Source organism: Megascapheus bottae, chromosome 18 (assembly GCF_031878675.1).
Source record: "Megascapheus bottae isolate mThoBot1 chromosome 18, mThoBot2.hap1, whole genome shotgun sequence".
Lineage (NCBI taxonomy): Eukaryota > Metazoa > Chordata > Mammalia > Rodentia > Geomyidae > Megascapheus > Megascapheus bottae.
In genome coordinates, this window is record NC_143526.1 from 23752523 (window position 1) to 23765315 (window position 12793).

Below are 12793 nucleotides of genomic sequence, written 5' to 3' on the forward strand. Positions count from 1 at the left end.
TACAGTATACAATGAAGGAGCAAATGCAGGTATTTGGTTGGTTATTTTTTCCTGTGCTTTTGGATGTTGATTCTTCTTTGTAGGTGGGTTGTGTCCCCAGCAGTCTATTTCTGACTGCCTTAGAAGGGACTGAAGAGAAAATCATAAACAAGGTAACAAAATCTGTGATTATGATGTGTTTATTAACGCTCCAGTTCTCTGGCAGTGATGAATATTTGGTAGATGTGCCTAGAGCTCTTCAAATTTGTCTTTGAGAAATTCATATGGAAGTGAGTATACTGAATGTTGGTTGAAATCTTTTGATACTATAAAAGGCAGAGTGAGGGCTAAAAGAGCATGAATGAAATGCTGTTTTAAATAATTTTAGTTCTATGAAATAAAGACGTTGTAGGTTCAAGTTCCTCCTTGTCATGTGTACTGCAGGTTTCTGCCAGTGACCAGGGAATGGTACAGTGAAGTTGACAGACTTAGTCAAAGGCTTCAACTTCCTTGATTTTAGGTAGAAGTCTGGGGTTAAACATAGGTAGGGAGAAGAAAAATCAATGGGAAATCTTTTTGTTCTTAGGTTTTCAAAATTATCTTTAAGTAGTTGTACAAAGGAGTTGCTATTCATTTATAAACACCATGCATCTGAGTCAATATCACCCCTTTCAAAATTCTTCTACCCCACCCTTCCCAATCCATGCATACCCATAATGGGAAATCTTAAATGGGTATATGTCTACTTAAAATACCTGTTGTATCTTATTATTTTGTTATAAAATACAATAAAAAATCAACACGTAAACATAATAAAAATGAAAATTTTAGTGCCCTAAAAATTGGAAAGAAGGAGCCAGGCGCTGGTGGCTCACATCTATTATCCTAGCTACTCAGGACACTGAGATCTGAGATCACAGTTCAAAGCCAGCTTTGGGCACTAAAGTCTATGAGACTCTTACCTCCAATTAACTACTAGAAAACCAGAAATGGCACTGCGGCTCCAGGGGTAGGTCAGTAGCCTTGAGCTGAAGCTCAAGGATAGCACCAAAGCCCAGAGTTCAAGCCCCCTGACTGACAAGAAATAAAAGGAAAGAAGGGGTGGATCAAAAGGAGGTGAAGATGTTGAAGTGATAACACAGATTAAAATATATTGTGCACATAAGCTTCCTTGTTAAATGGCCCCAAAATTCAATGCATAACTTAAAATTAAGATAGGAATGGAATGGGTGGGTTGGTGGTTTGGGTGAAAATGTTAAAGGGATGACCTAGATGCACTATATTTATAAATTGCTTTGGTGAATGGTAACTCCATTGTACAAGTACCTAAAGACAATAAACACATTTTTAAAAATGGAAAGAAAGGGGCTGGGAGTTTGGCCTAGTGGTAGAATGCTTGCCTAACACATATGAAGACTGGGGTTCGATTCCTTGGTACTACATACATAGAAAAAGCCAGAAGTGGTGCTGTGACTCAAGTAGTAGAGCTCTAGTCTTAAGAAAGCCCAAGGACAGTGCTCAGGCCCTGAGTTCAGTCCCTATGACTGGTGTAAAAAAAAATGGAAAGTAAGTGGCAAGCTGAAAAAAGAACAAAGAATAACATTGCACAGGGTTAAATGTCTCTGCTTAGTAAATAACTTTGGGAGACACTAACCAGTCACCTGAAAGCATGCAAAACAATGAACGTAAACAAATTATATTTTAAAATAGAAATTTTACAAATGGAGACATTAAATGGTAAGTATACTGATAAAAAATAAGTTTCATTGGTAAGCAAAGAAATGTAAATGAGAATAGTATACTTTATTTTTAAAATATAGAATCATTTTTAACATTATACAGTAATTTAAAGGCTAAGTAAAAATGCCCATTTTCTAAGACTAATGGAAAGAATGTTAAACCAATAAGGCATCTGTAACAACAATCTGAAACTCTATCAAAGCTCTGAAAATGTGAGTCCATGGGATGTAGTAAATTATCTTACAGGAATTCTTAGGAAGTAAATACTATTTTAAGGAAGAAAAACCACATTTCTGCAAGGGTTTGCATGTTTCCTACTTTTGCAACAAGTGAAAGTTGGGTAAAAACAATTTGAGGTAGGTTGCAAAACTACTTGTGTACATAGCACAAGAACAGGCCTAGAGACCAATGGAATAGAACTGAAGACCCAGAAATGAACCTGCAGACCTATGGTCACCCAATTTTGATGAGGGGCAAAAAAATAAATAAAAACACAGGATGGAAGAAAGAGAGTCTCTTCAGAAAATGGTTATAGCAGAACTGGCTATTCATGTGTAGAAAACTGAAGTTGGATACGTATTTATCAACCTGCAACAGAATCAATTGTAAATGGATCAAAGACCTTGAGGTAGAAGCAGATACCATGAAAAGAGTACAGAAAGGAATGGGAGAAATACTAGGGCTACTTGACACAGGTTGAAACTTTCTTAATAAAGACCCAGAAACACAAGTCAAAGAAAGACTGGATAAACGGGATTGCTTTGAATTGCAGAGATTCTGCATGGCAAAGGACAAAGCTAGCAAAATAAATAGAATGCGAACAGGGAGAGAGATCTTCACTAGCCATACAATAGAGAAAGGCCTCTTATCTAAAATATACTTAGATCTCAGAAAATTAAATCCCAGATAGGCATAGTGTAATCCTAGTTACTGGGGAGGCTGAAATCTGAGGATCAAGGTTCAAAGGCAGCCCATGAACAAAGGGACCCTAGACTCTTATCTCCAATTATCTCTAGAAAACTGGAAGTGGGGCTTGGCTCAAGGGTATGGTGGTAGCCTTGAGCTGAAGAGCTCAGGGACAGCGCCAAGGCTGAGTTCAAGCCCCATGACCCACAAAAAAATTAAATTCCCCCCAAACAAACCCTCTAAAAAACAACCACCCATTAACAAATGGGCTAAAGACTTAAAGAGTGACTTCTCTAAAGAGGAAATTAGAATGTCCAGTAGACACATGAAGAAATAAATGCTAAGCTTCTCTGGTCATAAAAGAAATACAATTAATAACAGTATTGAGATTCCACCTCACCCTAGTTAGAATGGCCATTATCTAGAAATCTAATAAAAATAGATTCTGGCAGGGATGTAGCCTAAAGGAAGCATTACTATACTGCTGGTGGGAATGTAATCTGGTTGAACCATTCTGGAAAGCAGTATGGAGGCTCTCAAAAGGTTACATAGAGCTTCCCTATGATTCAGCAATCTCACTCCTGAGCATTTATCCAAATGATCACAAACAAGGTCACACTAAATCTACCAACACAACCATGTTTTTTGCAGTACTATTTACCATAGCAGATATGTAACCAACCCACTCGATAGATGAATCCAAGAAGATGTGGTATATATGTACAATGGAGTTTTATGCCTCTCTTAGAAATAATGACATTGCCCTATTCAAAAAGAAATGGAAAGACCTGGAAAAATTATAGTAAGCAAAGCAAGCCAAGCCCTCAATGGTAATAACTAGAATATGTCTATGATATTCTTAGCAGGGGATTGCAATAGCCCAATTTCTAAGTGCATAGGTCCATATATAACAAAGCATATCAACATGAACCTTGAGAACTGGAAACAAGAGGTTCTTTTTACATTCTATATGCGGTTATTTCTATTTTTTTCTATGTTTGTGGTATTGAGGAATTGAAACTGAATCTTTGTGCATGCTAGGCAAGCACTCTACCACTAGGCTAAACTTCTGGCCCCTCTATGTATTCTTCTTGTTTTAGTTTACCCTTTACTGTACCCCTTGTCTTGTATATAAGCTTATCTGAACCATGTAAGGGAAAGGGAATCACAGAAGCAATAGGACAAAGTATGAACTAATGCAACAATGATAGAACTATGTTGGAAATGAACTTTACACCTTGTAGGGGAGGAGAGTGGAAAGTAGTAAGTGGGAGATAATGAGGGAGGGGGTAAAAACATTTAAAAAGAAATATACTCATTACTTTTGTAACTGTAACCCCACTATTCATCACTTTTACAATAAATAAAAAAGAAAGAACTTCAAAAATAAAGTACATAGAAAATGGCAAGAAAATGGAAAAAATTAAGTGATATCATAGAATGTTTAACATGGAAAAAGTTGTTGAAGTTTATATATTTTTCTTTTCTCATTTTTCTTTTCATTTTTGACTTATATAGTCCAGTCTGGCCTTGAACTAACAATTCTTACCATTCCTGGCCACAATAGAATAACTCAAAAAAAACCCCAGTTACAGTTGTTCCTAAAATATGTTTGAAGATAAAGATGCCTACCACAGTTTACCATTTTTGTTTGAGTGAGATTAACAGTGACTTTAATGACCCAAGACCAGTATCACATTCTCTATCCCATTCATACTGAGATTTTTGTGTGGTAGCCAAAAAGGGTTAGTCAGATCTTAATTCTAGCTAACTTCTCCCCAAGGGACTGGGGTTATGAGGGTCATGAAATCTTCGAATACCTCATGAAGCCAGAAATCTAGATTTGTATGTATAATCACCTGATTTTTCTATGTTGCCAAATAAATCATAATTCCTAAAAACACTATTTGGGCAACAATGTGTGGGCCAAAGCAAATACTTTTGTGGGTTATAACTGTCCCTTAGGCTGTTCAGTGGAGACACCTGATTTATGGGGAAATTCACCACTAACTGGTTTTGCTTCTTGTGGCAGGTCGTTTTCACTCTCTAGGATTACATTTCTCCATGATAAAGTGAGCTGCTTAAGCAAGACCCATGGCTTGAATGCTATGTCTCCAGGAGGCTGGGGTTGACCTGGTGAATCTTAGCTGTGTCACTTAAGGGGCAGTTTATTTGTATTGCATTTGGCTCGAAAGTTCTTATTAAAAAAAGAATTCTTCTGCTAAAACACAAATAAAGAAGAAAAAACTCACAATGTCAAAACTATAAAGACAAAAACCAGAAAATTTCCCCAGGAGTGGATGATCTTTGGTTTGTCTCTACTTGAAGTTTCTTTAAATACAAAAAGAGAGATTGTTGGATGTGCACAGCCGTCCTTCCTTGTGTTTGTGAAATCCCAATTCTGTCTAGTATATTTTATACCACCCTGAGGGAATATAAATGGGGATTGTGTATGTTTGTCTTCTAGTTTTCATTTTTTGTTTGTTCTTTTGTTGTTGTTGTCAATCTTGGGATTTGAACTCAGGGCCTGGACACTCTCAAGGCTAGTGCACTGCCACTTGAGCCACAGTGCCATTTCCAGCTTTTTCCTGTTTATGTGATATTGGGGAATTGAACTCAAGGCTTCCTGTATGCTAGATTAGCACTCTACCATTAGGCTGTGCTCCCAGCCTCTGTCTTCTATTTTTCATACTGCATTTTTGGGATATAAGAGAAGAGGAGATAGATAGATAGACAGATAGGTAGGTAGGTAGATAGATAGATAGATAGATAGATAGATAGACAGATGATACTGGAATCTTGCTAAAAGCAAAAGCAAATATTTAATAAACATTACAGTAGTTCAAAAGGTGATAGTTTAGCAAATGCCTTTGGCTCACATCTATAATCCTAGCTTTTCATCAGGTTGAGATATGAGAACCCTGGTGATAAGCCACCCTATACAGAAAGTCCATGAGCCTCTTATCTCCAATTAAGTGGTAAAAAGCCATGAAAAAGCTTGAGCAGAAAAGCTAAGGGACAGCACCCAAGTTTCCATACTGGGAAAGAAGAAGAAGAAAGATGCTTTCCAGTTTTGTGTAAAGTAAATGACAATTTTTTAAGCAATTAATGTGTGGGATTCAATATGAATTTATGATCTCATTTATTCCTTCCACCATTTGTTTCTAAATATTATTCACTACAGACAGAGCCCAAAGGCAACACTATCCTATCATCTTTGAATATTAATTGAAAACACAGGATGATTTCAAGGTTTTATCCTTTGACTTTATCAAGATGGAATCACCACAGAAAATGAAATTCATTAGCAAATAAGAGCCTTGTGTAAAATTTGTGAGAGCATGTAAGGGATGTTGACTTATGAACAAATAAAAATAAAAATTTTAAAAACTCTTGAACTGGTAGGCACATAACTGGAAGGCATTGTGAAAGTTGGGTATGCATTGTGTGGTTAATAGCAGATTTCTTAATCATCATTTAATAAGTGGAGGTTGTTTGGGTCTGTAACAAGTCCTATAGCTATCTCTAGTAATAGTGGCACATGCACTTGAGATGCAAGTTCCTTAATGTTTAGTTTTGGATTTTTGACCTTCATATTTCTCAGGAGAGAATATATAACCATTTCTACAAGTTTTTTGTTGTTGTTGTTGTTTTATTTTGTTTTGTTTGTCAGTTATGGGACTTGAACTTGGCCTGGACATTGTCCCTAAGCATTTCAGCTCAAGGCTACTTCCCTGCCCCTTGAGCCACAGCACCACTTCCGGTTTTCTGGTGGTTAATTGGAGATAAGAGTCTCATGGACTTTAGTCCCCAGGCTGGCTTTGAACCGTGATCCTCACATCTCAGACTTCTTAGTAGCTAGGATTATAGGCATAAGCCTATTTTGTTTTTTGTTTGTTTGTTTCCAACACACTGAAATGAAATAGCAATAATAAAAATATTTCAGTAGCTTCAGTTTATTCTTCCAGGGAAAGTGGGAATTCCTGATCTTCTCAGAGAAGCATTAATAATACAATAATACTGAGCCACTCGATGTTTTGCAAACGTTACCACAAGAACCTCTAATTTTACACATAAAGTTATAACACATTTTTTATTTCATCTTTCAGGAAGCTACCTTGCTTCTTTTGTTCCTTTTCAAACACGAGGAATGACAGAAAAAATGAAACCCATTAAGTACCCATGTATCCTTATGCTTCTGACTTGTTATGTGGATGCATGCCACATGAGGGAGTGCTGGGACCTTGTATGGACAATGATGAAAACGCACCTAAAGCGTTCCAGGAATGTGCAGCATATTAGCAAATTCTTATTAAACTGTCAAAAAAATGTTTAAAAAGAAATTCCTGCCCCTGGATGCAATTAGAGGCTACCACACAGGATTTGATGGACCATAAAACCATTAAATCTGAACACTTTCTTTTTGAACCTAAAAAGCCAACCACATTCTGAAGTAAAGTTGGCCAGGGGGGTGGGGGGGCTGGCGTTTAGCTATGATCTGACCACCTATTAAGGTGCAGGTGGACGAGATTGCAGAGGCACACAAAAAAGCCATACAAACTCCAAAGAACTGAGCAAGGGTGACAGCAACAGCTCTAGCTGTAGAATGTTCTGGCTTTTCTCAGATTAAGCGATCAACCTTTCCACTGAGTGAGAGGCTGTCTAATGGGAGGTAGAAAAATTGTCATCTCTTTTGCTTCCACCTAAAGTGGTGCACTTTTCAAAGTTGTATTGATTTATGTTGTTGTGTTGTTTTCTTGGTGACTGAGACACACATTTCAGTACACCTCCTGGGGACATATCTCCACTGCCCTCCACGAGTCTCAACTTGCTCTTAAAGAAATGTTTACTCTACGCCTTTCATGAACCAGGTACAACACTAGACTTTTATGTTACCCTTATGGTTCCTTAAAGTCGATCTGCAGCGGCATCCTCATTGTCCTGGAACAGCAGAGAATAAAGAAATCCCGGAGCAAGATCTAGCATCTAGCATCTGTCAGCTGGTGGACACGACCACAAGTCTGATCCAATATTTGTCTATTTTACTAAGAAGAATCAAAATTAGATTGAAACAAAGAAGAAACCCTAAAGCTGTGTACAAATTATGTTTGCTAAATATTGGCAAGGGAATACCTGTTTGTGTCAGTGTAGTAAAATAAAAAGGAGAACAAATTAAAATACCTACAAAGACTTGTTCACATCACGCTTACCTTTATTTTAACCTCCAGATTGCACTGATGCATACAGACACACATACATAACTCATATTACACACATACACACAGGTACATATATAACACATATTAAATTTATGCAAATCTATATAACACATCGCAATACACATATATACAATCACACATAACAGTCACATCACATACATGCATATATACACACGTATATATATATAGAAAATCACACATACACACATACCACACTCATGTATACACACAAAATATATTTGTAAACGCCTGAGAGTACATATGTACATGTACACATGTAACACTCACATTGCAACATTAAGCACACATATATGTGTGTATATGAAAAGATAATGATAATAAATGTGCCTTCCACAAAGATGCAGATCTGCTGTGCACAATTATCTGCAGAGACTCCTTGACTTCACACTGGATTTTATCCTGAAAAACTCATAGTACAATGAAAACACCATTCATCAGGGAGTGTGACCTAGTGGTAGAGTGTTTGCTAGCATGCATGAAGCCCTGGGTTCAATTCCTTGGTACCACATACACAGTAAAAGCCAGAAGTGGTGCTGTGGCTCAAGTCGAAGAGCTCTAGCCATGAGAAAGCCCAAGGGCTGTGCCCAGGCCCTGAGTTCAAGCCTCAGAGAGGGGGGGAGAGGGAGAGAGAGAGAGAGAGAGAGAGAGAGAGAGAGAGAGAGAGAGAGAGAGAGAGAGAGAGAGAGAGAGAGAGAGAGAGAGAGGAAGAGAGAGAGAGGAAGAGAGAGAGAGGAAGAGAGAGAGAGACAGACAGACAGATAGAGAGAGACAGAGACAGAGAGAGACAGAGAGCAATAATTTAATTGGTTAGAAGAATGGCTTAACAAGGTACTGCAGTGTATCAGATATCAGATGCTTACCTTCATATTCATGTAGCTTTTAACCATGATTCCTTTTAATAAAAGCTAAATTTTTGCTTGCAAAAATGGTTCAATGTACAATGAGATTAAATTTGTTAAACAAATACATCTATTAGAAACTGGCATGTTTGCAGCATGCCTTTAATCTCAGCACTTGAGAGGCAGGAAGATTGAGCATGAGCTAACCTGAGCAGCAAGAAAAATAAAACCAACCAAGCCAATAAAAGCACTTATTAAAAATTAAAACCTAGCCAGGCACAGTGGCTCCTTGCCTATAATCCTAGCTACTCAGAAGGCTGAGATCTAAGGATCCTTGTTTGAAATTAGTCTGAGCAGAAAAGTCTATTAGACTCTTATCTCCAAGTAGCCAGCAAAGAAGCCAGATGTGGAGCAGTGGTTCACAGAGCAGAAGAGTGAGCTGCCAGGCTTACATGTGTGTTGTAATACTGAGGTTGTTAAACTGTAGGAGGCTGATTGAAATTGTCAAGTGTTAACCAGAAATATTCAAAGCCATTGTTAGAAGGCATCTCCTCTGTGGCAGAGGTCTCGCTGTGATCAGCTAGTTATGTTAAGACCTGCCAGTTCAGTCAGATGACAGAGTAATAACCTGAGAAGCATTGCAGTAGAGCTGCAAATATGAGCTCTTCTGCAAATCTCTGCCTCTGAGATAAAGTGGGAGTAAAACAGCAAGGTCTAAGATGACACAGGGACTGACTATTCCTCAGAAAGATCTCTTTATTAGAAGAAAGAGGTACAGTGGTCAAGTCATTCTCTCTGTGGTCCCTCTGCTCCAGATTCAAGACAACAGAGGGCCATGAAAGCACAGGAAAGGATGAAGTCTGATTTCTGGAGCTTTCTTTGATTTTTTAAATCGGTTAAGTTCCCCAAATGGTAATTTTAGATTTGTTTGACCATGTCAAAGTATTTGGAGTCTATAGTTCCTCACTTAAATCAAGCAGTTCACAACTTAATTTTTCTAGGTAATCTCAATTGCAATTTTAGCCTTTAGGAAAACTGAGCAAAGACAGGGTTCACACAAGGAGAAGCTGACACATTTAATTGCTTTTATTTCTGCGGACATTTCAGAATATCAGACCTTGACTTTAGAGCCACCCAACTGCTCCATACTTTGTCGTGGCATTCCGTGCATTACACAATGACTTCCTGTGCAGATGACAAGATTTGTTTTTTCAACAAAACTATTTTAGAGCAGCTGTTCTGGTGACTAACTTTGAAAATTAAGGACATCTTAGAAATATATAAACCTACCCTTCAATATCTCTCCCCAGAACACCACACCTTAGGTTCTTTTTATTATTTTATTAACAAATTACCGTTTCTTTCATCTTCTCCTTTTCCCTGTAGAAAAAGAATTGTGACAATTCAATTCTCCTTTCTCATAAAAGTGGCCTATTTTCAATGAAATCAGGTGAACCCTAAAGTAGCACATTACCGGGATTGTTCTACTGCAGTCTGGACACATAGTTTATTCCACATGAATCGAGATGTCACATTATAAGTGCCTATTCCCATGGACAAAAATCTTCCCCTTGGTTATGGCTACATTGTGATCACTTAGATCGAGAATGTTCTCAGATATAAGTCTTTCCCTTCCGTGCCACTCCCAGCATGATCTGATTTACTTTGACCCAGTGACTCAGCATCCTATTTGTAAGACTGTTGGTTCTGACATTAAACATTTGGTAGCTATTTTGTAACTGCTGAAGTGCTTGCTCCACTTCCTCTCTTTCCCATCTTCCACCATCTTCCTTCAACATGGCTGTTTTTCCTTACTAACTGAAATCTATGGATAAGTCCATTTATAACACGCACCTGATAGTAGTTGAGTGTATAGAGAAGAGATGTCACACTCAAGTAGTTTGTTCCTTGACATTACATCTAGTTATCGTTGAATCCATGAGCAAGTGGAGTAGGTGTTTTCCAGAGGGCAATGCAGAAAAAAGGCAGATTTATCAAAAATTAGGTGGCCATAGTTTGGTAGAATCATTCCTGGGTCATCAGTTCTATTTGATTGGTCCTTGGGTCTGTTAGTATAACAATACCAAGGTGTTTTTTATAACTATGGCTTTATAATAGAGTTTGGAGTTTGGTATTGATATTCCTCCAACACTGTTTTTCTTGCTAAGGATTGTTTTGTGCTATTCGGGGTCTTTGATTTTTTCCGCATGACTTCTTCTATTTCATTAAAGAATGAAGTTTGGGATATTAGTGGGGATTGGGTTGGATTTGTAGATTGCTTTTGGCATAATATTAATCCTCCCAATTCAGGAGCATGGGAGGTTTTTCCATTTTCTTAAATCTGCTTTAATTTCCTTGTTCAAGTTTTTGAAGTTTTGGATGAAAATTATATTAAGTGATAAGGTCCAGGCACATAAAAACTAATACTGTGTGATCTCATTTATGAAATCTAAATATAATCTCATAGAGAAAGTAGGAAGTTACCAGAAGTTAGAAGGAAGAATGGGAAAATTCACATACTTATTATTAGTTTAAAATGTGTAAGGAAATTAGTACATATAAAACACAAAGAAGTCTTATAAAGGGAAGCTGACTAAAGAAGAGATTGGTGATTGTAGTACATCCAAATCTTTGGCAAAATGATGACAAAACTTAAAAAGCTCTCTTGTACTTCTTTTTTCACAAAATCTTTTTAGGCATTCTTGCATCCAACCCTTTATAGTTGCAAGGTTTCTGCATTTACACAGAATATATTTACATAGTTTGTTCCAAGATATGACCATGTAGTGATGCTATGAAGCAGATAGGTTAGCTGTGTCTACAGCCATTATGATGGAGTGTGCCTCATTGGTGGGAAGGCTGCAGACCAATTCTGAGACTCCAGTCTTTTCCAGTCTTGCCTGTTAGGGTATAGGTGAAGCTTTATCTTTGATGCTTCGGTGTCTATGATCTTTCCAGTGTTCTCTTTCATACAGTGTGTGTGTGTGTGTGTGTGTGTGTGTGTGTGTGTGTGTGTGTGTGTGTATGTGTGTGTTTTCTACGTACTTTCTTTATAGAAATGACATTAATGGCATTACTGTCATTTTGAAATAATTGTACAATATGTTCTTTTAAGTATCAATAAAGCTAGAGCATTGACTCAATGTCTATTCTTGAACTGAGGTTAGAGGTTAGTGGTAAAACACTGTCCTAAATTTGATCTCTACCACTGCAAAACAGGGAAAAAATAGGTTTAGACATCCATTATAGGAAGCATGAATTTTCTTCTCTGTTTATCTGAAGAGTAATAGCTTTGCCTCATTCGTTACTACACGACCACAGACAATATTCCTTGTATTCCGTGCAAGACTCTACTGAAATAACTTTACGAGACTACAATATTTCTTGAGACCCCACAACTGAAAACAAATTTGGAATCTGGGGAGACTCTGATTCCAAATTTTAGTCCCTTATGAATTAATTAATCACTGGCATAGAAACATGGAGGAGCAACAATTCTAGGAGCCCTTTATCTGAACAGGTAATTTAGAAAACAGGTGACTGTATTTCTCTTTGTAAATTCATGCCAAAGTGATTAGGATAAAATGTTTGTGAAGGTTGACACTTTATACAGTGGTTCCAGTGGTGTAGCTCTTATCTTCTCATTGTTTGGTGGTGTCCAAACAATCTCTGCTGAATGACTGCAGGCATTTCTATTAAAGTTAAGAAAATCTTATTTGCAGATTCCTAATTCCCTATTGACAGAGATTTAAAGCCTACATGATACTTTTTATGTTAACTCCAAAAAGATGTCCTGTCTTAGTGGTCTGCTCTGCTGGCTAACTTTGAAAAGTCCCTGTGCACCAAGTGGTGGCAAGCCTTCCCACTGGATTCCAAGATCCCATGCCTTTCCAGAATGGTTGCTGTGGTAATATCCCTCAGGCCCTGGGCCAGCCTACTCTTTGGAAGTAGGCTAAAATATTTAAGGAAGTATATTTGTTTCTGCTTGGTACTAGAGAGTCTGTGGGTATCTGAGAAGTCTAGCATAAGCATTGTGCTGGATGAGTGGTCAGACATGTTGGGATTTTAATTCCGCTTTGCTGCCCCACT

The 12793-nt window shown here is 37.7% G+C and overlaps 1 protein-coding gene across 1 annotated transcript in view; it reads left to right on the forward strand.

The window, feature by feature from the left end:
- Hao1 (hydroxyacid oxidase 1) overlaps positions 1-12793 on the forward strand; it is a 44437-nt gene that overhangs the window by 7901 nt on the left and 23743 nt on the right. The window lies entirely within an intron of this gene.